The 27,936-nt window shown below is 33.4% G+C and overlaps 2 long non-coding RNA genes across 2 annotated transcripts; both read right to left on the bottom strand.

Moving 5' to 3' along the window:
• Window positions 1–773: 773 nt before the first annotated feature.
• On the bottom strand, window positions 774–7,054 carry LOC133194655 (uncharacterized). Its single transcript, XR_009722151.1, has 3 exons — window positions 6,917–7,054; window positions 1,518–1,587; window positions 774–900 (listed from the first exon to the last, which is right to left on the bottom strand). It is a non-coding gene; the product is annotated as an uncharacterized LOC133194655 (long non-coding RNA).
• Window positions 7,055–15,501: 8,447 nt separating this feature from the next.
• LOC133194656 (uncharacterized) lies at window positions 15,502–27,583 on the bottom strand. The gene is made up of 5 exons (XR_009722152.1): window positions 27,502–27,583; window positions 26,990–27,282; window positions 19,606–19,758; window positions 19,366–19,503; window positions 15,502–15,751 (listed from the first exon to the last, which is right to left on the bottom strand). It is a non-coding gene; the product is annotated as an uncharacterized LOC133194656 (long non-coding RNA).
• Between the last annotated feature and the right edge of the window lie 353 nt (window positions 27,584–27,936).

The following is a 27,936-nucleotide window of genomic DNA, read 5'->3' on the forward strand; positions in this document are numbered from 1 at the left end:
ATAAAACTTCTCCATTGACGATATTCATCTCTGTGTATTGACTTTATCGCTTCAAAACACACTTTCATCAACAAATAAACTTTAAAATATGCACATCGATCGAAAGTTTAATTTATTCTCTTTCAAACAAGGTAAATTTTATTTTAAGTTCTATTGAAGAGATTAAATTAAGGTGATGCTATTTTTTGCCCCATTCTTAACCGAATTCGGCGATCAGCGCGGGTCGCTATAAGTACATTTCTGAAACACTGCATGTAATGTTATGTAAAAATATGAATTCTCACATGTATATTTTTTTTACTGTACAGTCAAGCCTTGTTACCTCGAACTTGAAGGGACCGAGAAAAAACTTAGAGATATCTGAGGATTCGAGATATCGAGGGTAAAATATTTAAAGAATAAGTGGTTGGGACAGCAAATCACTTTGACATATCCATGGTATTCAAGATATCAGTGTTCCAGATAACGAAGTTCAACTGTATCTACATTTTTTATGTAATTCATAGCACACAGATATAATGAAATTCGGTTAATTTGAAATAAATCTCAAGGTCCCTTAAATTTCAATGTAAACGAGTTTGACTGTATATGGTATTTTACAAAAGCCTAATTGCCAAGCAATGCAAGTGCAAAGTATCAAATCCATTCCTCTTACAGTTCTCGGGATCTAGGGTATGACAGACAGACAGACACCATGTAAAGTGATCTCTAAGTGTCGCTTTTACCAAAATTTTTTTTTCATAATTTGTTTTCTTACCTCTCTGAAGATCATGACAAAGGTTACATAGGTGATAGGTAGAAATACATGCATGGGATGTATTGGTGTAATCTTTTTAGTGAGTAGATTGCATCATGCATTGTTTATCTGCCATTGCTGATCTTTAACAAGGGAGACTTCTCCTGAAATAAGAAAAATTCAAAAGTGAATTAAATTACCTGTTACTCTTAAAGGGACATAGACACAGATTCGACATTTTGAAATATTTTCTCAAATTGTCTGTATTATATCATGACATATATGTGGCTATAGCATTTCACATGGAAATATAATAAAAAACTTATTTTATCTGTGAATTATTGAAACTATGAATTTCGGGATGCGTTTGATTGACATATCACATAAGGATGAAGTTTACTTTGTGAAAGCGCAAGGATGTGTCAATCAAATGCGTCCCTAAATTCGTAGTTTCAATAATTTCCAGGTAAAATAAGTTTTTTTATGATATTTCCCTGTGAAATACTATAGCCACACATATGTCATGATCTAGTCGAAAATTTGAGAAAATATTAACTTAAAATCTGAGTCTATGCCCCTTTAAAGGTCATACACAAGGAAATAATTTCACTACATTTTACAATAAAGCCTTGATTAAATTAATCAATTAATATGACCCTCACTAGATAAAAGATGAAGAAAAAATGAATGATGCTTGGACAAAAATTTGAGATAAGAAATAAAATATATTCCTTATGCAGCTTTTAATAGAGAAAATTGATATTATTGATAGGTAAGATACCTTCAATCATGTGGATTTCACATGCTGATAAACAGTTTACACACCATCCAGGAAGTTGCATCATGAACACCTAAAAAAAAGAGTATTCTTTGAATTCATTGATTGCCCACAAGTATAATATTCCTAATATTTGAGTCAAAAATAAATACTGTAGGCCTAAAATGAGAAACCGGAAAAGAACCTGAAAAGAAATTGTCTCTTTCTACAAACAAGAACAACTGACTAAGTTCATTTTGATTTGCTATTCCTGGCTCTAAGCTAAGCATGGCATAACAAGGGTCTACTGGAAAGAAAGGGTAAATTATTCATATGGTAAAAAATTAACAAATCAAACTTTGTAAATAAATACCCAAGCATTTCATTTTGTCTTTGATTTCGACAAAATGTTATTGATCTCCAAAAATTTCTGTTTATGTGTGCTGAGCCACAGTAAAATTTTAAATGTTGTAGAACTGTACATGTATATCCATATCTAGATTCAGTAAGAAATTTCTAGTCATTTGACAAGTTAATTTCACAGTTATACCAAAGTTTGATTAACAATGTTATGGTTAATAAAATATTATCCAATTTATGCTTATAATTATATTATTAAAGTGCAATTTGTCAAAGTAAAAAATGCCTGTAAAAAGAACAAGTGGCCATGGGCAACAATGCTCACCCGAGTCACAATGGCCTTGCTGTTCTACTTTTCTTTTTACTACACATGATGATGTATATTTATTCATATGTAAAAATTTGATTGTCCATTGTGGCCCCATCCTACCCTGGGGGGTCATGATTTAAACAAACCTGAATGTACACTAAGTAATGAAGCTTTCAAAGAATTTTCATTTTCTGGCCCACAGTAATGAAGCTTTAAAATTCACAGAAATTTCATTTTCTGGTCCACTGATTCTTGAGAAGAAATTTTTTTTAAAGATGCCATTAAATTTACAACAATTCTTAATTATTTCCCCTTGAAAGAGGGTGTAGCCCTTCATATGAACAAACTTGAATTTCCTTTACCCAAGGATGCTCTGTGGCAAGTTTGGTTTAAATTGGCAAAGTGGTTCTAGAGAAAAAGATGAAAATGTGAAAAGTTTATGTTGCCGCCTCCAACAACAACAGTGACAGACAACAGACAAATTTTGATCAGAAAACCTCTCTTAAGCCTTTGGCTCAGGTGCGCTAAAATAAAAGATGGAGAAATAAAATTTATTGTCAATGACAGTTTTACTTATGTATTTTAAAACTCTTTCTCAAATACCATGGATATGTCTAAGTGCTCAAGTTCAGTGAGTTTATGAACTTTACCCTCTATTCTTGAAACCTCAATTATCTGTTTCTCAAAGGGTTTTTTTTTTTTTCAGTCCCATCTATTGCCATAATAGGCTTATCTCCAGGGGTCCTCATGACTAGCAATTACATAAGCAATAAGGTTTTTGGATATAAATATATTAAAATAAATAAAACTGAATAATTAAATGACAAGATATGCATTCGACATTGGGTGACACAATTGGGGAAAATATTCTGGCATGTTACCCTCGAAGTAAGTGACTATGAAATTTACTTGTCTGAACATAACTTTTACTTGTATGAAAATATTTCATAAAAGACCTATTTAACAATTTGAAAAAATATTGTACATTACAATAGTATAAAATAATACATTCATGGAGTCTGTTTTTGAGATTTTGAGTGGACACATCTATTGCAAATTACTAAACTGTATCATCCTATCCTAAAGTAGATGTAAATCCTGTTATATAATTACATGTATGAAAGAAAAATAGTAACAACAAGAAATAGCTGACTATATGACTTCAAATTTTTCTTTGCCTTCTTTTGCTTATCCTTTGTAGCCTTAAAATTGTCTTTTGCTAAAGCTCTCCTGCCAGATAATAAAAACCCAAATTTCCTTCAGTAAAAGTACACATTTCAAAGTTACTGTAGTTCTAAGTAGTCAACTTCATGGTACTTTAAATATTAAAATTAAAATTGTGACAAATGCCTGAAAAACATCAGATATTTCAGACAAGTTTCATAGTAACATTGTTCCTGATCAAGTTTGACAACCAGGGCCATCATTATTACAAGCAGGATTAACATTTAACTATTTACAAACCGCATGCATGGCATGTTTTCATTTTGAACCTCCGATAAAAAGTTGACAACAAATTTTAATTCTTTAAGTTTTCATGCTCAGCTATAAAAAATTCTTCCTAGAAAAATATCCCTTGTCAAATCGGACAAGTGGTCAGCAATTATCACTTGTTCATGAAAAATTTTACTGGTACATGTACTGGACAAGTGGATGAGCGTACAATGTCGAGCCCTGGAACTATGCCCCATTTTTTGTTTACATTTGCTTAGCAACCAACAGCATTAAATCTCGAACCCGAGCTATTATAATATGTAGCATAAAAGCACACGAGGATGATCAAGAGGGTGTTACAACTGTTTCTGTTTTGTTGTATTTGTTTCTGGCATTTGTTATTAACTGTTTCTGATGTGATGTGAATTCTTTTTGGTATATATATTGAAACTATATTTGTGATAAAAACATGATAAAAAAATTATTAAAAAATGTATTTCAAAAATGTAAATGATACTAGTAGTATAAAAAATCATTTTTAAGCATTTCAGTGTAGATTATAAACATCGCACCTAATGGGTCCTAGAAAAAACTTTGTGATATCCTACAATTCAAGATACTGAAGTTAAAATATGTACTTGAAGCATAGCATAAATTTTCCATCTTTAACGCTCAGTTATACCTCGATAAATATTGCTAATGAGAGGAGGAGTGCAATTAATATTTCTATCTTCATGATAACACAAATCTAAATAAGTCAGTTAATTTTATAGCTAATTTAGCCTTCATTAAGTTCAACAAATTTCTTTAAATCTGTTCAGAATCAGACAAGTAAAAAATATTTATGCATTCGGACACAGGGTTTAACATTTATAAGGCATGTCTGATCGACACTGACTAGTAAAAGTTTGGTCCTGTCTTAAAATTGAGTGTACATCTGACATGTAAATATAACAAGTGTGCAGCATGTGTGTTTTATTCATCTGCTCTCATGTACACACAGGATTCGAAATACCCCAAACTGTAGGGGTCTACAAATACAGTCATGACTTTAATGATTTTGGGTTAAAATCAAAAACAAGTAATTGTAATTGGAAGTATTCTATCAATACTAATATGTCAAGTTTCATCCACCAGTATAATGCTACGACATTGACGAGAAAATACCATGCATTTTCTACATGGGCATTTCTTCAATCAATTTGTTTATGTACCAGTATAAATTTATAAGAATCTTCTTGGGTTTTAATGTGATGGAGGAGGGTGCATTTAGTCACCAGGATGTTGTAACATGGTCTTAAAACTCTTTAATAGCTTTGGGGCATGAACTACTTTTAAATTAGTTAAATAATCTAACTGCATCTCCAGACGAGCCCTCACCACACCTCTCTTAAACCGGGTCTGAAGCACATTATTATTTTAATGATTAGAAAATTCTATCTACAACTACTTCCTCTTCCAGATGACTCCAGTCTATTGCAGTGCAAACAAAAAATGAGTTTTTATATTTTTTGGTTTTGGTGTTTGGTATCTCCACTGCTTTACTGTTGTTACAAGGATTACAGCAAGTTAAACTATGAATTTAATTTTTTATTTTATACATACATGTGTACCATGCATGTTCATGACTTGTTGGTTGTCAAATGTGTGGATATGTCATGCGAGGAACAGACGTAACTGTGCAAGGTAAAATACCATGAGTCGTGCAGCGCGGGTTTGTGACATTCGGAATACAGATGTATTTCTGCTGTTTGAGTAACCATAAACCACTTTGTGTGCAGTTAGGTATGGATAAGTATGATTACTTCACATTGTGCTGAATAATTACCAATCGATTATCAAGTTTACCTGAACTGATCTTCTTTGTTAATCCATTCAAGAAGTAACTGTTTGGTCACAAATTAACTGAGCGTTGTATATAGCCCTAAAACTTTTATAACTTTGAGTGCAATTGCGCAGAGAAAGACACATTTTCAAGAGAAATTTTTTTCATGAACATGATGAATTGTTTTCAGATGAGCTAAAAGTTGAAAATTATCACTGCACGAAAGTGCGATTTTCTGCACATCTTGAGAAAAAAGCTAATTAAAGAAATAAGTTTGATTTAGTAGTTAAATAAAACTATTTCAGGTAGGTAAATAAAGCTATATAGGTAATTCAAGCTACGTAGCTTAAACTAGTGATTGTGTTACAGTATTAGATTTATTAATTTATTTAATAAATCTATAATGTATTTCATATGTTTTTAAATTGTAAATATAAATGCATTATTAAATCTTTAAAGGTCACCCAAGTAGAACAGGCAGTACCTGTACTTAATTATTATTGCCTTGGGTTATGAAGGTTCTGGTCTTTGGTCTTTGGTTTGAAGTATTCACTGTTTTCATTGGTTTGGACTTTGTAAGGTTGTGTTTTATTGGTTCAGTATTTTTCCCTCCAAAAAGTTGTTTGTTATGGTCATTCTTTGTCCAGTATTTGTCCAGAGAGGGTTGTATTTACGAAGTTTTATAATTATGACCTTCTGACATTGACAATACTTTTCTCTCTTAAGGTAAGATAACATTTATGTACTAATTCTAATATGATTTCTAATATTTGATTTAACTGTAAAATCTGTAATTTTGCCAAAGTTAAATCCATAGCTCTAGCACAGTCAGAATCTGATTTGAGAGACAGTAATTAAGGAGTAACTATTTTATTGAAAGTATTTTTTATTTTATATATATCTACTAGATGTTTTTATGATGATAGGTTTACTTATGTAAACTATGATAATTTGTAGTTTTATGATCTGGACATACGTGTACAGTGAGCCATATTGTGACTACAATGAATGGGAGAGGCTCAGTCCCATAGATTGGTATGATATTTATGATATTAATGTTTTTATATTTTTCAAAGCGTAATATTAAAAGGGGGCATTGATTGTATGTAAATCATGTACAGAGTTACCTCCCTTTATGCAGCGTATCTGTTAACCGCAGATTGTAATTACTATATTGATACGAATATATTAGAATATTTTATCCTATGTATTTATTATTTGTTATTGTGATTTTTCAGGGCATTATTCCAAATTCCTTCATTGTTCCATTATTCCAACTATTCTATGTGTTCATCTGTGAATGTAATAAATGGAGATGTCAGCAGAACCCTGAAACGGACTTATTTATATTTCCATGCTCCAGATTTATAATAAGACACCGTTACAATTGTACCAGCTAAATGACTGTGTATCAGTGTATCGTCCAAGTGTAGAATTGTAGATATCTTTTTACTAAAACTTTGAATTTGATAGATTTGAACTTAGGCGACTAACCGTATGTTTCTTACACATTCTTCTAATACTTCCACAACAAAACACTCGCCGCAACCATTCTTATTAGTCATCCTAAGCTTCCTCAGTCCTCGGTCGGAGCCTGTACTGCCATTTTGGTTGGCTAAATAACCCGACCCACTATTGTTTCGTAAATTGCCAACCCGTTTTTTTTTTTTTTTTTTTAAATACAGAACAATTAATTCTAATAAATCAGATCTTATTTCCTATGGTAATCCATCACATTTTTTCAGACCAGCTGTACAGCATTTGAAGACAGAATAAAAAGATAAATATTTATTTGTAATTGCCATGTCGAACCTCGTATTAGTCGATGCTGAAGAAAGATGGTGATGAGGACGGAAATGCACAATTCATTTATTTTATTGATTAATCCTATTGCAAGTAATTTATGATAGTATCGTCATGATTTTTTCATAAATATGCAATACAGAATTAAAAAGTTTTGAAATTATTGGTAAATAAACATAATAAATGGCAATATTGATAATGTATTTTTTATCACCCTGTACACATACTGAGTGTAGGGCACTGTATTACAGTATATCTGGTAGAGTTTGAAATGACATTTGTTTAATCATAAAATATACTCTTAAAGTGAAGAAATTGCATGCGTCTAATTAAATAAACGAGTAAACTATATGCATGGGTCCCAACTTGCATTTCATTCTATGTTAGGGGTCTCTTAGCAATACCCAGAGACCTTATATATAGTAATATACTAACAAAATATTACATAATTTATTCGATATATACGCACCATCTTGTAAAATATTGTATTGTGTCATAGGAGTTGTTCTATTGCACACCCTAAACATACACATAGCCCAATCACCCTGTTGTATGTGTTAAATGTTTATGCATATTTATGTGTTGTGTGATTTACATTTGTTGTGCAGTACTTATACATTGTTTAAAAGAATTTTTAATTATTTTAAAGATAAAGTCTTGGGTCCCTGTATTTATTTTGGGGCAGACAATAGTCACTAATTTAATTTAGGGTACATGTACATCAGAAATTCAATTTGTGTCTGTTGATTTAGTTGCTTTCAAATTGGCTTTTATATCAGTCTCTACTCCAGTGGAGAGGATGATTCCTCTTGATTCTGGAGTCAAAAGGTCAAAGTTATGATTGCGGGGTGTGGATATGGAATGAAAAAGAGAAGATAATGAACAGTGATCTATTTCATAAAAATTATAAACAATACAAATCTTTGAACACTGCATAAACACAGACCCCCTGAAATTCCAGAGGTCGGATCACGTGCCAAGGAGGATTATATAAGCATCCCCTGTTGACCGGCCACACCCACTGTGAGCCCTATAGATCAAGTAGATGGAACATTTGATAGTCAAATTTAGCATATAAACAAAGGCCTAACAATTGGTATGAAGCAAGTCAGCCAAAATACAACCCAGTGATAGGTTATATTTGCTAACAGGTAAATCTTTGTACACCCTTGATTAAACCTGGATAACAAATCTTTATTTCCTATATAACCTAATAATTTCTCTGTAAACCCAATTCCACTAATATTTTAAACTATTGATTTACTACATGCTTCAATACATCGTGACATCATGTTGTATGGTGTTTATTTGATATAGAAACTATTCTTTTTGATGTCACATTATTTAACCCCATCCCAGCTTTAGCTGGGTGTAAGGAAATTTACACCCCGCTTGCTAACCAATCAGATCTCGTTTTTTAAGATACATAGGAAATAATTAAGGACTTTTATTGAAGGATATATAAAGATTTTTCAATCCAAAGAAACATGAATTATATCAATTGAGGCAATGAAATTATAATTATTTTACCAAACTTTTTCATTATTTCATAAATATCTCTAAAGCTTTTGAATATGGTCCATGTATACTGCCCTACTCATCTGCAAAAATGGGTACAAAACTGGTTGTTACAAAGAAACTTGGAAGAACTTGCACATGGACTACTTGGGAGCTACTTCACAGTTAGATTACTTTTTCTGTTTAGCACGACAAAATGCTATAATGGTTACAACCAAGAGATCTAATTGAAATGCTTCACTTATATAGTAGCATTTATTATCTTGATACATCAGCTTTTAATATTTATTAGTATGATTGCAAATAGATGAACAGGCAGGCACATATGCTAAAGTGTTCCTTCACTTTGATTTTTTAATTATTTTAATAGATACTACATATTTTTGAAACATATTTTCTGATCTGTTCCTAGAACGAATCATAAAATTTATAAATGAATGAACTTCTTTTCTACAATTTCAGTACTGTCCAGTAAATGAAGCCAGGTTTCTCAAACTTTCCATTTTGACATTTCTGATCAATTTAAATTTATTTAAATTATGTATATAATATCTTGTAGTTGAATACATAAAAAGAGTTGGTAAAATGTATATAATTATGAACTTTTAACTAATTGTTAATTTATTTTATTTAAATTATATGTAGTAATTGATTAATGAGTGGTTGGTTGTTTAGAACTATAAAAGTTTGCGTCAAAATGTGAAAACTTGTTGGTGATTCATATGAAATTCATCAAATGCTAAATAAGAAACATGCACAGTCAAACCTATTATCTTAAAATAGATGGAACTGAAAAAACTTAGAGATATAGGAGTATTCAAGATATCGAGTGTTAATTTCTTAAAAAATAAGTGGTTCGGACTTCCAGTTAACTTTGACATATCCATGGCATTCAAGTTATCAGTGCTTGAGATACCAAAGTTCAACTGTATTTAAATTTTCAGTGACTGAACACTTTTGGAATGCATCTGATACACCTGCACAAAGAAAAGTTTCTAGAAAATAAACACTTATTTAAAATTGCAGTGCTTTCTCCTAAGAAATATTAGGATTCAAGGAGACTCATTTATAACTATGAATGACTAAAAAGGGTCAATAGTTCAGTGCTGTAGTTCCTTATTCTAGCTTGACATTTGATTTTTGTTGTTGTTGTTTAACATCCCTCTCGAGAATTTTTCACTCATATGGAAATGCTACCACTTGCCGGTGGAGAGTTGCAAATTTTGACTTGTACTCGGCACTCAGGACCATTGAGCAGTTAGGGATCTTTTTCGTGCCAGCACCTACTGGACACTGGACCTCGATATATATGGTCTCATCTGAAGGACCGGTCTCCATGTCCTACAGTGGGATTCGAACCCACGACATAAGGATCAACTCCTTACTCCGCGACTCTAGAGGAAATGCTCTAACCACTGCGCCACACAGGTGACGCTTGACATTTGAAATTCAAAGTAAAAACAATGTTTTATACACAATTTATAATACTCTAATGCTTCATATATGGGCAAAATGTAACATGAAAAAGTATAATATTTTATCATCTATGGGATTATAGTCATATGTTGTTACCTACCATAAAGCCCTTTGGATTCCATGGGATTTGATCACATGACCAACCTGTATCTATAGCCCCCTGGTAATTTTAAAGGGGATAGAATAAATGTGTCAGAAATACTTAAGCTTGTCCCTTAATAACCAGTCCTTTGGCTATAATATCTAAGTTTTCTTAGCTTTAAATCAAAAGGAAATTTAACTTAAAAATCCAGCTGTTTTACAAAAATTATACAGTCATGTATCTTTATAACCAAGTTGATTTGTAAAGGCAAAAAAATCAAAAATGTGCAGATAGTGAAAACAATTACAGGGTATGTGATATATGGTATAGGTCTAATTGGCGACTAATTAAGTCGCCATAGCACCTAAAAATTATGATTGATGCCTAAAAATTTTCTAGAATTCGCCAAATTGGCGACCATTTTAAATTGGCTTGGTGATCATCAAATTACTGAACTATAAACATTTTCAATTTTTTTTTATAAAGAGCCGAAAAGAAGCAATAGACAAGTCTCTAATATTGACTAATATCAGTTTTTAGATTTGTGCCTAAGAAAAATTTACCTGGCGGCTGAAAATTTGCATTTGTGACTAAATTTTTTTTTTCATAAGGAGCCAGTTGGTGCCTAAATTTTAGAGGTCACATAGAGACCTGTGGTAGAGTCAACATATTTAGTGCATGTTTATCAATTTACCAGTCGCCACGTGGCATAGAGTATAGAGCTTTTGCTCCAGAGTTGCAAAGTAAGGAGTTGATCCTTACTTCATGGGTTTTAATCCCATTGTGGGACCTGAAAACCGGTCCTTTGGATGAAACCGTATAAAGCAGGTTCTTTGTTGCAGTAGGTGTTTGCACAAAATATCCCTTACTGCTAATATAAATGGCCATAAGTGCTGAGTTCAGGTCTAATTTTGCAGCCCTCCACAGGGAAGTGGTGGCTTCTTAACATGAGTAAAAAATTCTCGAAGGGACGTTAAATAAACAGTAAAAAATCATTTTACCAAGGAGAGAAATCAATTGTTAATAAAGAGAATATCATGTTTGACATAAACAGAATAAAATATGAAATCTAATTCAATTTGAGCAATATTTTTCAAATCTAAGAATTGTCGAAACTTCCTGAGGTATTGATTATTTTTAACTCTTTGAATGAATGGGATGTTTGAAATTGGGATCTTGACTTATTTTAAGTGCATTATAGAAGACTTATAAACTATGTCTCAAAGAGCAGCAGTATTTGGTTTATGTGACTACATAGGTAGTGCATACAGCCAGTGACAATTACTCCTATAAGAGGCTATCAAGTCATTTCCTCTGAGGCATGGAGATCAAAGTCACCTGCATGGTGCAATGGTTAGAGCATTTGCTTTAGAGTCAAGGAGTAAGATGATCCTTACATTGTGGATTCAAATAGCAGAACATGGAGACCGGTCTTTGGAGGAGACCTTATAAACTGAGGTCCTGTGTCGCAGTAAGTGCTGGCATGAAAAAGATCCCTCAGTGCTCAAAAGCCATAAGTACTGAGTACAGTTTTAAATTTGCAGCCCTCCACCAGCAAGTGGTGGCCTTTTAATATGAGTGAAAAAACATGGAGATCAGTTTTGTGTTTTGAAGATGAAAGGTAAGGAACATTAAATGAATTGAAGTGTGCAAAAGTATTTATACTAATCTCGAGTTTTACAACAACAAATATAAACAAAATCCATTACCTTAATATTCCATTTATATGTTTCTGAAAGTTTGTTAAGTTATAAATACTGAGTACGGTTGGTCTTGTTTTCTTGATCACCACTGCTTTTCAGACCCATAAAACCTAACCATGATTTTCCGAAAGAATAGAATATTTTTTTTTTAAATTTTGCTTTTCCATAAATTAAAGATTTGCATGCATGCTACTTTTTTAACAAGTTAATCTACTGCTCCATTTCTGAAAACTATGTCAAAGGAACTATACATTGTTTTCGATTCCAAATAAAAAGTCCCTACAATGAAAAAGTGAGGAATCTAAGATTGTCATGTGAAGATAAATGATCGAAATTTTAGTTTCCATTTTCAGTAATTTTGGCTCTTCCCTCTGTAAATTCTAAATTTACAAACTGCCATTTTTAATAATCCTACCTTAATTCGTGTGAATTAATTTAACCAGTGCCACGTATCATTGCTTGTACAAGTGTTTTGTCATCAAAAAAAACCTTGGGGGGGGGGGGGTTAATTATAAGCAAGCGTTTTGTCAACAAGTTAATGTCACCTAAAAACCTGAAAGGCTCATAGAAATGAACATGGTATAAACATATGTTTTTCGTACTTATCATTTCCCCTTCTTCATTGACAGTTTTCCTCAATTACACGATTTTAAGTAGTCAAATGAGATCTATCATTTATCTGTTTATGTCTTTTCCTATTAATGTTTGTATATGTCCTATCTGTTTACATCTACATGTAAGTACAGATACTAGCATTAAAATTCTTTGTTAAATGTCTTTTTTTATCTAAGATTATTTATTTTTCATTAATGAAAACAACGTTTAGTAAATATACTGTGAATACTTACATATTGAGACGTAAAAGTCAAGACCCTTCATCATTTCCGCCATTCCTATGCGCATGCATCAGTGCGCATCGGAAATATCCTGTTTGGATGCGCGCGCATTAGCGCGCGTCTAAAATATCAAATGTGTGTTATGGCAGACGATAAAAGTGTGTGATGGTGTAACACAATTTCACATCTTACTATTCTTCTGAGGACTTTCACCAAATTTCACCACGTGATGTAGTTCGATATTTTGTGACGGTACAAGCAATTTTTTTCCGAGGACGTGGAAAAAGTCCTCGGAAGAAATTTACGTCCTCGGAGTAAAGGTGTTTTTTCACACCATAGTCCTCGGGAGATAGGTGAAACCAACACACACACACACACACACACACACACACACACACACAAAATCAGCATAATACATGTAATTTATATGTTAAGTGTTAAAAATTGCTCATAAGTACTGAAATTTAAAATTGTACTTTTTTCTTTTCAATTAAAATCAAGCATATCCCTTACATCTTAAATATACATGTGACCGTACCTATAAACGTTAATATTATATTTACTTTAGAATGAGCCTGCTACAAAAACTATAACCTGGTTACTCAACCTGAAAATGTAAATCACATACAGCATCCAAAAATCATGACCATACATGTATCTATGATATCTATCAATGTATTATAAATGTGAATTAGAAAATAAAAGGACAACAAAGGACATGTATTTCCGATTAGGTATTAAAAATGTATTTAATGACCAAATGATTTTTTCCCAACTTCATGATGAAAAGGAACAATGAACAAAATTTGAATCTTAGTATTACTGTGTATTAAATTCCAGCGTAAGTGAAAAAATAAATACAAGTCTGAGTGTGCGTACCTTTAATATTGAATATTATTATGCGGACTTGCTTATTTTCAGCAGGGCTGACGGACTTTTTAAGTAGTCAGCCCTGCTGGTCCACCTGAATTTTTTCGGAGTTTCGTACACTGTATGAAGGGAAATACGAGCAACTAAAAAACACAAGAATCACCAAAAAACAGAGAACAAAAAAACTGCCATTTAAAATCTGAACTTCGATTTATTTGATACCACTGCAAATAGTTCGATTTCTTTCCATACGAAAGTATGATATCAAAAAAATCATTATAATGTAGGATAATCTGACTTGCTCGTTATTTATAGTGTTTTTGCATCAGTAATTTTGCGTTTGATTTTGTATTATGTGTGACGTTACTCAAAACCTTCGTGGATTATAATAAGACGTCGAGGTCGTGGCAGAGGAACAGTATCATCTGCTGGGGAATGCGAGGTGTCTACCGAAAGGAGAACATCACATAAGTTGGAGACGGGGGATGGCCGAGCTTCGTAATCCGGCTGGCCAAAAGCCCGGGGAAGTGCCCAGATAGGTCCCTTATAACGGTAGGCGTCGGCAAGATAAAGAACCCCCACTGTTCAATAGCCGTAAGTGCCGAGTATAGGTTTAAATTTGAAGCATTTACATGTATTTGGTTGATGTCTCATATTACTTAAATATTCTCGTTAGGGACGAAAAACAACAAACAATACGTCAATGACACAATGGATATTTAGTGAGCAAAACAGTTTTTTTTATACATCGGGTTATGGTAAAATAGGTGGTGCATGTTTATGGCTTTAAACTATGCACCCTTTTACAAAATGCAGTGTACAAATGCTAAAAATACAATTTTACATCACAATTTTATCTGGAATAATTCGAAATCTTAATTTGCGAAAAAAAGTCGAAAAGACCAAAGAAATGAATACGTTTTTTTTTTTAAAAAAAAATGGAGTGAGGAACGTTTATATCAGTTCCCGTAAAATTAAATTAAGTAGTTGACCATTAGAGGTGTATGTCAAGGATTAAAAAATAAAGAATAAAACATTGTAATATATCTCCTAGAAAACTAGAAAATTGCAGCATCAATGGAAGAAATGTATTCTGTTTCATAGGAGTTTGCTCTGCTCCAAATTTGTATTGATTCAATGGACTTTTGAGACTGATTAATGTTCGTTATATTTATATTTCAAAGATAAACTGTCTGCATATGAGAGGTGACTCTTTTAAATTGAGATAGGAAGACTTACGACAGGCTTGCTTAACAAATTCCAGTGTTTACCGAGGTGAACGCATTCTCTACAGATACCCCCCCCCCCCCCCCTCCCACCTTTGTTGACAAAAGAGGAGTTCATGAAAATATTACTGAATAGGAAGGAGAATTTGACATAATAAGAAAACTTTATAAATGGTACTGCGACATACTAAAGACACACTGAATAGCAAATATTTATCGTTCTTTCTCAATGGAAAGTTATTTCATTTACAAAGTACGTAAACGGACATGGTCAAAATCAACGAAAACACGTATATTTAACATTACCGTTTTAAAAGATACTAGTACATTTTAATTATTTCATCCTTACTCTCACTGATCCTGAAATCTGATGTGATAAAAGAACAGTCAAGAAAACCACATAAACAAACGACAGACTAGTTTTCATCAAGTGTCCTGTTCTTTGCTGTAAAAGACAGAAGATACATTAAACTTGATACAATTTCGTTATTATCAACAAGAATAATTCTTACAACAGATAACGTTAACTGTTCCACCTGTTTCGAAGACTCTACTCCTATTGATTATTTGAAAATTATGACAAAAAGTCACTGAACCCATCAGATTTAAGAAGTTTCTGTATTTCTTTCCTTTTAAATGATCTACTGAATCCTTGATTTGTGAATATTTTTTTCAAAGCCTTAAAAGTTGGTCTTCTAGTGTGATCCATGTTCAAGCAGAGTCCCATCATTTCGTGATGAAAGTCGGTACAGTTTTCTGGTCGAGGAATGCGGTATCCTTTTCCTACTTTTCTTTAATTTCTGTCTCATCAAAATCTGGAAAAAAAAAACAACTCAAACTATAGAAACATTACTACATTACTATTTGAGCAAACTTTCTCAGTCTAATTTGTTTTTGTAAACTAATCTAGAGTTAATTTTGAAAATAGATATATTGCTTCTAAGCAATGGCGTAAAGAGAAGATCTATCACATTCTGCAACAAGTAAAGTTCTCATCTGAATGATAATTTACTTTGTAGTACTTCGGGTCTCTATACTTTGCACGAGTAACCGCTTAGTATAAAAATTGATTAAAAAAAAAAAAAAACGTTCAAAGTAATGAAAAATCTAAATGAAACATTTTTCAGTTTCATTGCTTAATTGTGTCAATATCTAAAATTTTGAAATATTTTGAAAAGAAAAAATATTTAAATTTCCCTGAAAAAAAATGGCATGTCAAAAACTGAATTAAAACATGGGTCTTTCTAACACAAAGCTGTTTAATCACAGTGCTAAAGTTTCAAATAGGTTTTGCCTGGTGCCTGGTAAACACACGGGAACTGCATGCATATGATACTAATAGATTGTATTAATTAGAACAAGTCAAATTGAGGATAATAACAGAAACATTTCTCACATTAGAAATCACATTAATTGTAAAGTTAGCAATGTTGTTAAGGAAATTTCAACCAAAAAAGAAAAAAATGTAAACAGATTCTGTCTTTTTGGAAAATCTGGTACATGTAGGACTTTATATCGTATGTCTTAATTTTATCATTTATCAAAAGATAAACCACTTATTCTGTGGCTTCTTTTTCCCGATTTTTTATACCATAGTTAATTATAAAATTATAGGCTTTGAAAACTGTACAAGAAAAGAGTTTACCAGAAATATAGAAAATAATCTTTTGGATGAAAACTTAAGGTAGTTCAAAACACCCATGAAATCTATTTTAACTCATTTCTTAAAAAGTACGTGAGAAAAAGTATAATGTTACTATATTGTCAAAATAATCAATGATCTTTGTATGAAAATTAATAAGCCGTGACATGTTTTCACCATATTTTGTTTAAAAATTAGAGACATCCTACATATTGGTCACTTGGTAGCCCACATTTTCGAATGTGTTTATGCTGTCCAAATGTGATATAATAGTCTGATATTTAATGTGGAGTAACTTTTGATCCATAAAGAGAAGAGGGCTGATTTATGGAGATGTATATAACGCAGCTAGGTTAAGGACGCCCATGAAATATACGCCTTTATATATACAGGGAAAAGGAATACAATTTTAATATTTTTTTTAACAGCATTAGTTTTGATAAATATGATTTGTGGTGTTTGAGCTTGTATATATCGGGTCTCTGCTGAGTTCGGCCAAAGCGACATCGCTTACATCAGCTGTTTGTCACGTGACAGTTTTAAAATTAGAACATATATGTACTACTACAAAGATCGTAAAAGTTCAACGATATACGGGCATTTTTCCACTATAAAATTTATTCTGTTTTCTTTGAGACAAATTCCTTAACTCGAAAAGTGCTGGGAGCAACTTCCTCATGCTCGGGAATTGTTTAAAATTTAGCCGTCTTTCTAGAAACTCCAGTCAAAAATGTAATTCGCATTGGAATAATGTTACATTACGGAATAAATCAACAATGCACAACCAGCTCCCAGCACTTTTCAGAATAGTTGGAATAATAGCTACACGTGTTTAAAAATTCAGAATTTTTATGGAAGCGGATATCGTTGAACTTTTGATATTTTCGAGGGGCTGAACCTATCATTCTAGCACGTTACTGTACAAATGAGCTCCCTACGGCTTTATATAAAGTCTACACATTATCAATTTAGTTTGACAATAAAATGTGGATTAATATATTTCAGAATTTGTCGCTCTTTTGGTCCAACTATGCGTGTTTCGTATTTATTTTTATTTTTACAAGCCACGATAAAAGCTTGATCCACGCCTCAATTACAGAGAAACTGCGTGTCAAACTAAGAAATGACGTCATCTCAGTAAGTACAGCGAGATCAAGCTGGCTTTCATTCCACACACGCTTAGTGATATTATGGCAAGATAAGTTGCACATCCATTTATCTTTATAATATTTATGATAAACGAAAGTATTTAGTGTATTTTAAAAAGAACATATAGTATTTATTCATCGAGATTCATTTGTATTGTTTTAACGTGACGTCATAATAGTTTTACCGAACCTCAGCATAGGCTGACGTATATATGGGAGTCCTTAACCTAGCTGCGAAGATGCCCCGTTTTTCATGTACAATAAAGGTCAAGGTCACATTAGGAGGACAAAGGTCAATATTGTGACGTCATCTGCCAAATCTTACAGTTTTTTGACATTGATTTATTTAATTGCCAAAATATCTGAAACAACTGATTCAATTTTCAGTATTTTGACACATTTTATTTTGGAACCCATTTCAATCTTTCTGATGATTTTTTGTAAAGATTGAAGTATACATTTTCTATGAAGGGAACTTAAAGTGTAGCATATTTATATGTGAATTCTCAGTTCAAGAATTATGTATGTTCCATTTTAGACCACATTCTATCCTAAAATTTACCGGTTCAACACATTTTTCTGAATCTTAATAACAAAAAGGCTGCCTTTATAAACGACATCACACAAATTTGCATTTGATCAATTGGTAGTTTTAAAATAAGGCACATTCTTAAGTCGAAGTCTGATTTTACAATCTTCTTACAAGGGTCTGATAGGCCATATTTAAAACAATGTGGGCAAAAATTGTGCGGTTAAATTTCTTCCACATTACATATAAAGAGAGAGTTTTGGCCTATCTATTGTGTACTACCTTAAGTGTACAATTCGGTATCAAGAAGTATCAAGAAAAGGTAGCAGTGTTATCTTTAAGCGACGTTAATAAACTTGTCGTGTGTATGTATGAACAAATTATTTTATTGTGAGAGTTTATATTTATTTCATATACAGGAGTTTACTTTACAGGTAAATATTGTAAATCTTGCAATCTTTTCCGATGTTTTTCGTGCATTTGTGATATATGATATGACCTCTTGGTTTTTATGTACATGTCCAGCGCTAAGACTTCAGGCATATTTCCCATCTATACAAACGCAAACAGTTCATAATACTACATATTCACTGGATTTGAAGCCGTATTCACCGGAGGGTCAGTGCGCGTGCAGCGGCATTGTGACGTCACAATCAATACCTAAACAACGTTGAAAACAATGGTTGCAACGACCGGAGCCAGCTGTATATGCAGTATATCTGAGTAGGAAAACTTTTAAGCAAATTTCTCGTAGGATTATTTTCCAAACAATTCGATGTCTTACACACAGCAAAAGGAAAACACGGAGGTTATAAGTTATAATTCGCCTCGGTCAATATTGATATTTTTCTGGTGAACAACAAACCATATTCAACACCGAAAGAGTCCATATATATTGTATATAATTCTTCTTCAATATCGCTCAAGTTGTTTAAGATGAATTTTATCTACACTCTTGAAAGAGATTAAGAAAAACTAATTTCACATTTTCTTTGGGCGTTCTGCAGAAAACACATTCTATGACTAAAATTGCAATGGTATTTCTATATTTTTTTGTCAAAAAATAATTAAAAAAAAAATTATTTTTTTTTGATTTTTGATAAGGTTTACCTTTATATGGAACTTCGCCTTTCGAAACGATCTCAAACAGGACAATCCCAAAAGACCACACATCAGATTGTGATCCATACTCGATATTTAAAAAAATTTCCGGGGCACACCAGCGATATTGTAAAGGAACATTCTCACCTAAATAAAAAAAAATATAATAGCTTTCATTTTAAACTTATCCGTATTGTAAGATTTTAAACAAAAATCAATATAATTTACGTTAGCATACTATGGACTCACATTTACTCATAATCATCGGATCCTGATGTAAATACTCTGCAAAGTGAAGTCCACCCACTTTTAATTTGTTTCGTTCGCCGACAAAATGTTTGATGCACAAAGATCCCTATGAATATATCTACTTTCGTGAAGGCACTCCATTGCGCTTGTTATCTTTAAAAAAGTAGAAAAATACAGTAAAACTCGATTAAAAAGAAACTTTAACAAATCCTCTAAATAAAACAAAATGCATTGTTTCTGATACGTACAAAAGGAATCTTTGTTTTTACGAACGTAAAATGTGAAGTCTCATTCACCTCCTTTGACATGTAACGGGGTTTTAATGTATCCCCGGATGTCTATGAGTCGTTACCCTAATTTGATCGTGACTGTTTGTAAATAAATTTGAAGTGCTGTTTCATTTCGGTAATTAAACATGTTCTTTTCTTGCAGTAAACTTGTCAAATAAAAAAAAAAAACATGCCTTATTGATTGTTTTCATTTCATTCAAGTTACTGATGTTTACCTGCCGACATTTTGAAAAGCAGGTCCTAGGGTCGTGACGTCAGCGAAAATTGAAGTACGAAGTATAAAGGTCAAGAGAATGAATGTATGCGTTTTTTTTTTTTTTTTTTTTTTTTTTTTTTTTTTTTTTTCAACTGAAAGTTAAATGTGTGTCAACATTTTTTTAAGGACAAATTATTACAGTCTTTACAATAAATTTTTTTTTTTCAGTTTAACAATTAAAAACTTATATAACTGAGCTGAATTTAACACTGTCAAATTCAATAAACAACAGCAACAGTAGTTATGTATTACTCTGCATTACAATGTGGACAAAGGAATTGATCATTCCTTCGCACAACACGTGCTGGAGAACAATAAATCAAGTGAACCCAATGACTGCACTTGTCACATTGTGCCCACTTTACAAATACAAGGGAAATGCATCTCTTCGGCTCATCTGGCTGGAACTTCTTGCAAATGCAGCAAAGTTTAGATGGCTCCATCTCAACACCACTGTCAGTGTCTGAAGTGTTTTGGAGATCCTCAGAGACAGTCAGATTTATTGTTGATGGGCCAGGTATGTCATCAATATAACTGAGCTGAATTTAACACTGTCAAATTCAATAAACAACAGCAACAGTAGTTATATGTTACTCTGCATTACAATGTGGACAAAGGAATTGATCACAACACGTGCTGGAGAACAATAAATCAAGTGAACCCAATGGCTGCACTTGTCAGATTGTGCCCACTTCACAAATACAAGGGGAATGCATCTCTTCAGCTCATCTGGCTGGAACTTCTTGCAAATGCAGCAAAGTTTAGATGGCTCCATCTCAACATCACTGTCAGTGTCTGAAGTGTTTTGGAGATCCTCAGAGACAGTCAGATTTATTGTTGATGGGCCAGGTATGTCATCAAGAAGTGCAGTTTTCTTTAAACTTTGATGCTTCTTACTCCCTATGTCTTTCTCTTGTTTCCCTTGACTACTTGCATGATCTTTCATTCGATGACACACGCTTTCTAAGATTCCACTCCCTGAAACAATCTTGCTCATTGTTTTCCTCTCCTTCATTTCTCCACCACTCTTTTTTTTTTACCTTCATATGGTTCTCTTTCTTTTTTAACTTTACCATAATAATATTGCTGATCTACATTTTCTTCCATTTTGCTCAAATCCTATTTCATTCTCTTGGCTTTCATCTCTAATTTCAGTGGCCAGGCCCTTGAACACTTCTGCTGGTACCAAATACCTCGAAGGGACTGCGTCTTTGCAAAGGGGGTAAATGCTAGTGAGACGAAATCCTGACTTGATGTTTTCAGGAGACAGTGCCTTTTTATATGCCTTGCATGCGACTTCACAAATGTTATACCTGGTAATTGTTGCTGCTGTTTCCCTTATTAACTTGTGACACTGATTATTGTAAATGGTTTGAAATTGTCCGTAGCAAGCAACATCCACTGGCTGCAAGACATGTCTTGTATGGGCTGGAAGAATAAAGATGATTTTACACCCTTTGATTTGCCAACCCTACCAGTTGCACTGACACATGGGACTTTTGTCCACCCGAAAGGAGTAAGACCTGTCCTTCATCTCGTGGAAAAACGTGAGGAAGTGGTGTTCCAGATAGTGTCGGAAGATTAGACCGTTTGACCACCAAGTTTCGCTTGCTGTGTCACTAGCCCCAGGGGATGCTTCACTCAACAGCTCTGGCATCATCTGTTTGCCAGGGAAGATGAAAAAAGGTGGTATAGAGACACCACTTGCACTGCCTCCACCGAGAATAGTGATAGTCTTTCCACGACCTAATGTTACAGACTGGGAACAGTAAGCAGAATCTCCAACCACGGCTGGTGGTTTGTGGTCAACAGAAATACCCTTTTCTTCAACACTGAAGATGAGATGAGGCTTTCCATACAGATCATGTTTAGAGAGAGTGTTGCAAAGATTTTCAAAGTATTTGGACACAGTTTCACTGGAAGCCATCTTTGCTCTTACGTGCTCTAACCATCGTGGCTTCAAAACTTTAAGTTGAGACCATAGCTTTAAAAAAAAACTCATCCACTTCATAGACAAGAGGCCCAAGGTCCTTAACGGTCACCTGAGTATAATACAACAATTTAGAAGTTAAATACACTGACAGATGAAGCTTTGTTGCCCTAAAGCAAGAGAAGTAGGAAGATCAGGATCAACAAAATAATTAGTCTAGTATTCGGTATCAACTCATAACTTAAGTTCTAATCTGTCCCCCACTTAATATTATCACCATGCAGACTATTAACACACTATTAGTGCTTTCTGTACTATTTTTAAACCCATATTAAGACCTCTAGCATTGACCTCTCTTATGGTCTTTGAAGAACTTTTAATAAGATAAGTTATTTTTGTCTCATTTTTATTTATCTATTACTTACAGGTCTGCCTGATTATTAAAACTAAGAAAGTACTTTTTGAATTATACGATAAACATTCTTGCATAATTATCTTATTCTATTAATCTTTCAAATACATTATTTACAGTGATTAATTATCAAAGGTGAATGGAAAAGGGGAATAACTTCTCTCAGTAGAATATAAATTAATAGAGCCCCGTCGAGGACCAGAATGCTTAGACAAATTGTCCAGATGTTCAAAAATCTGGAAGAAATACACTTACTTATATCATTTAAACTTTTACTCAGTTTGCTTTCGATATGCCCAGAAGCAGAGAAGAATTTCACAGGTACAATGTATTTTCACTACAGATTCAACAAAGCCTTACCCTAACACCAGAACCCAAGACCAAAGGTCAAGAAATTTACAAATTTGGAAGAGTTACCCTCATCATCATAACTATGGACTTCAAAGAATTAACACTTTTCCACTATATTATCAAAAGCCCCCCCCCCCCTTCCTCGTTATGCCAGAACCCCTGACCCTAGGACCACAAGATTTAAAAATTCTGTTCATAGCTCCCATCTTCATCATAGCTAAGCAATTTATTTATCAGCTCAACACTAAGGAACAGACAGGATTAGTTAATGATTAATTAATAGAATCCATGCATTTTCACTATATAATCAATAGAGCCCCCCTCCCCCCCCCCCCTCCTCAAGAACCCCAAAAACTGAGGCCATGTATCTAAAAATTTTGGAAGAGGCATCCTTGCCTATCATAATCATGCACTTAGTTTGTTTAAATAATCTCCAGTAGCAAAGAAGAAGATTTTCATAGAATCAATGCATTTTCACTATATAATCAATAGAGCCCCGCCCTAACACCGGAACCCCTGACCCTGGGGCCATGAAATTCACAATTTTTAAAAAAGGCATCCTTATGCATCATAACCATGCACTTAGTTTGTTTAAATAATCTCCAGTAGCAGAGAAGAAGATTTTCAAAGAATCAATGCATTTTCACTATATAATCAATAGAGCCCCACCCTAACACCAGAACCCCTGACCCTGGGGCCATGAAATTCACAATTTTTGAAAAGGCATCCTTATGCATCATAACTATGCACTTAGTTTGTTTAAATAATACCCAGGAGCAGAGAAGAAGATTTTCAAAGAATTAATGCATTTTCACTATATAGTCGATAGAGCCCCACCCTAACACCAGAACCCCTGACCCTGGGGCCATGAATTTCACAATTTTGGAAGAGGCACTCTTGCTCATCATAACTATGTACTTAATTACTTTACTTAATACCCAGGGGCAGAGAAGAAGATTTTCAAAGAATTAATGCATTTTCACTATATAATCAATAGAGCCCCGCCCTTACACCAGAACCCCTGACCCCGGGGCCACGAATTTCACAATTTTGGAAGAGGTACTCTTGCTCATCATAACTATGTACTTAGTTACCTTATTTAATACCCAGGAGCAGAGAAGAAGATTTTCAAAGAAATAATGCACTTTCACTATATGATCTATATAGCCCCACCCTGGGACCAGAACCCCTGACCCTGGGGCCATGAATTTCACAATTTTGAAAGAAGCACTCTTGCTCATCATAACTATGTACTTAGTTACTTTATTTAATACCCAGGAGCAGAGAAGAAGATTTTCAAAGAATTAATGCATTTTCACTATATAATCAATAGAGCCCTGCCCTAACACCAGAACCCCTGACCCTGGAGCCATGAATTTCACAATTTTGGAAGAGGCACTCTTGCTCATCATAACTATATACTTAATTACCTTATTTAATACCCAGGAGCAGAGAAGAAGATTTTCAAAGAAATAATGCACTTTCACTATATGATCTATATAGCCCCACCCTGGGGCCAGAACCCCTGACCCTGGGGCCATGAATTTCACAATTTTGGAAGAGGCAATCTTCCTCATCATAAATATGTACTTAGTTACTTTATTTAATACCCAGGAGCAGAGAAGAAGATTTTCAAAGAATTAATGCATTTTCACTATATAATCAATAGAGCCCCGCCCTTACACCAGAACCCCTGACCCTGGGGCCATGAATTTCACAATTTTGGAAGAGGCACTCTTGCTCATCATAACTATGTACTTAGTTACCTTATTTAATACCCAGGAGCAGAGAAGAAGATTTTCAAAGAAATAATGCACTTTCACTATATGATCTATATAGCCCCACCCTGGGGCCAGAACCCCTGACCCTGGGGCCATGAATTTCATAATTTTGGTAGAGGGTTCAATGCTTATTACAATGATGCCAACAGTTTGACTGCTTGATTTCCAGGAGTAAAGAAGATTTTTAAAGATTGCATTATTTTTGGTGGTTTTAGCCCCACCCCTCAGGCCCCAGGGGGGCAGGGACCATGAAATTCACAATTTTTGCTCCCCTTTACCCATAGATGCTATATGCCAAATTTGGTTGAAATTAATTAAGCGGTTTCAGAGAAGAAGCTAAAAATGTTCAAATGTTAGCGCACGACGCACGACGCACGCCGACGGACGAGAACGGATAGCAATAGGTCACCTGAGTGACTCAGGTGACCTAAAATTGGCTTGTCAGGGGTCCTCTTACCCACAAAATTGCGTTATCTGTTGCAATATTTATGCATTCCTGTCTGGTATACCCATAACCAAAGACTGCCATCGTTTTAAAATGAATGATTAGATTGGCCTCTTCAAGGTTGTCTAGAACTGGAGTTTTACCAAAAACAGCAGTTTCTGGGTCAACTTTTAGCAGAACCCTGTCCCTAAGTGCTATATCGGGCACCCGAAAATTTTTTGAAGCTTTTCTAACTGACATTTTTTTTTTCTTTAACCATTTTATATGCATTTGTCATTTGTGTTGGGAGAATAAAGTCTATTATTTCTTTTGTACGGCTTGTGACTTTTCTACAATAGCAAACAAACAAATCCATCATCAAAAAATGTCTAAGGAACAATTCAACTTGAATGGAAAAAATAACTTTGTTTGGCCTATCAAAGTCCAATGTAGTCATGTGACTTCTGTTGATATAATGTAAACAAAGCGTACAGTAGTCCTTATACACTCAATGCTGTATAGGGGAAAAATAACTCGCGGTGTTAATATTCGCTATATTCACGGTGTAAATAAATCCGTGAATTCAGGAAACAGTGAATAAGTTTTCAATGACCTCCATGTTTTATTTGAAAATTTGAGAACAGACTATGATAGGTATATATACGTGCAGTACTTGGTCATTTCAGTAATTACGAGTAGTACTTGTCATTCAATTATTTTAAATATCACGCTTTACTTAAATTTAAATCAGCAGATAATAACCTGTTTTTGTTAAAAAACTGTTTTAATAGCCAACTCTACATGTTGCATCAATCAAATCACGTAGGTCACTGGTTTTGATTACCAGTGCGTAACTAATGTTACCACGTGTATTTGTTATCTGTATTATCATGCGTATTACTTTTTATCGACATTTTGGTTAAGAAAAATCATTCAAATAACTATCAAACTTGCTTAAGACGTGAAAGGATATTATTTCGTCGACCTACATTAACACATTTATTACCGTCCAGTGGTTTTCGCCGCGATGCATTATCCCTTCGAGAAGTAGATCTTGGAGTGTACATGCACTCATCGTAATAGCATATAGGAAAGTCGTTCGACATTTATAGTCAAGGACTTTTAATGATTGCACTTGTTTTAATTAATCATCAATTAATTATTAAATCTACCCGCGAATTCAACAAACCGCGATCATGTCAGAGAAAAACGTGAAAATTACAACCCGTGAAATTAATCCCCTTTACAGTATAGGTCGTCATTTAAAAAAAAAAAAATTGGACGTTATTGTCATACTTATTTAGTAATAATGGATTTGACAGAAAATCAGCTAAAATTTTGTTTCATACTATATTTTTTTTAACCTGTTTTGACCTCATTGTCATCTGCAGTTGTAAATATGACATAATCGATCGTAGTAAAATTTTTCTCACGGTGTGCGCAACCGCAGACAAAATCTCGCGAGATAGGCGAGGAAAATAAAAGGGACACGACTCTAGGACCATAAGGAATTTAGGGCCTCCGACGATATATTTATTTTTTTTTTCAATTAAGGTTAGCAAATTAGATTGGTGAAACCAATTGCAACATTAAAAGACATCATGAATGAAATTTACATCGTTCTTTTTTTTTTTCTTGGATATATGCACTAACTTTAAAATTTTACGAACCTTTTCTTAATGGAATTTCCTCGCTTTTAAAATTTAAAGGTTTTTATTCATAAATGACATGTCATGGTTTCGTTTAGATTCAAAATGAGTGGATCATCAAACAAATGGATAACATGTATTACCTAACTTGCATAAGGGTTATGTTGAGAGAAAAAAAATTCTAGCAGTGATAGCAAGAAAGTTTCGCAAAAAATTACTCGTTACAAGCAGACGTAGTTGATGGAAAAGCCTATTAGTAACATTATTAATATATTTCCTTGGTATACTTACATTTATTACCATGTCATTTATCTCTTGAACCGATAATTTGGCACTACCTTTCCTCAAATGCTGAAGCAGAGTGCACGTCACAAATTCTGTGACCCTTACGAGAGGGCTTGTTGTACTGTACATACCAAATATTTCCAAAATATTTTCGTTTGAGAATTTGCAAAGGTTGATTGCTTCTCTTACTGCATCATCTGCTGCATTGTAAGAAGGGAATGCATTCTTAGGTTTCACCGTATAATCTTTTGTCAACTTATAAATGAACACAGAATATTTTTTCGCTGTTTGTAGATACCCTGTAAAATTGATCACAATAAAAAAAAAAAAAAAAACCTTTACTTTTTTCATATATGTCAATCTGAAACAAAGTAAATGATAATTATCGTTTATTATTTGAATAATTAAAACTCAATTATCATGGCCAGTATCATGAGGTATTTACATTGACATTTTATATGAAAATCAAATTTAAAAAAATAATAAGTGAAAAAATTGTATCATTAATATAAATGTACCTTCATAAATATCGTACAACAGAAGAACTTGCAATCTCTTGGAAAGCGTAATGTCAGCTCTACTAATTTCAAAACCAATTAATGAAATCGATAGCTTTTGATGTTTTGGTAGCTCATTTAAAGTACATGTACCTTCCAATCCTGGTACGTACTCAGCTTAAAACAGACATATTTAATCAACTTAGATTTCTTATTGATTTTTAAAATTAAATTTCATCTTGTAAATTCTTGCAAATCCGTGTGTCGATAATCAAGAGGCCTAAGGGCCAATGGTCACCTGAGTATAATGCAACCCTGTAAAGGAACGCGACCATATATGTATATTTGAAAAATAAAAATAAAATGATGCTTGAAATATGTTTCAATAAAACAAGACAGATGTGAAGATCAGAGATTTAACAAAATTGTTAATGGAACCAGATCCCACCTCTGATG

The sequence above is a fragment of the Saccostrea echinata genome, unplaced genomic scaffold (assembly GCF_033153115.1).
Source record: "Saccostrea echinata isolate AGI-Se365-2 ecotype Australia unplaced genomic scaffold, CSIRO_AGI_Sech_v1 ptg000029l, whole genome shotgun sequence".
NCBI lineage: Eukaryota > Metazoa > Mollusca > Bivalvia > Ostreida > Ostreidae > Saccostrea > Saccostrea echinata.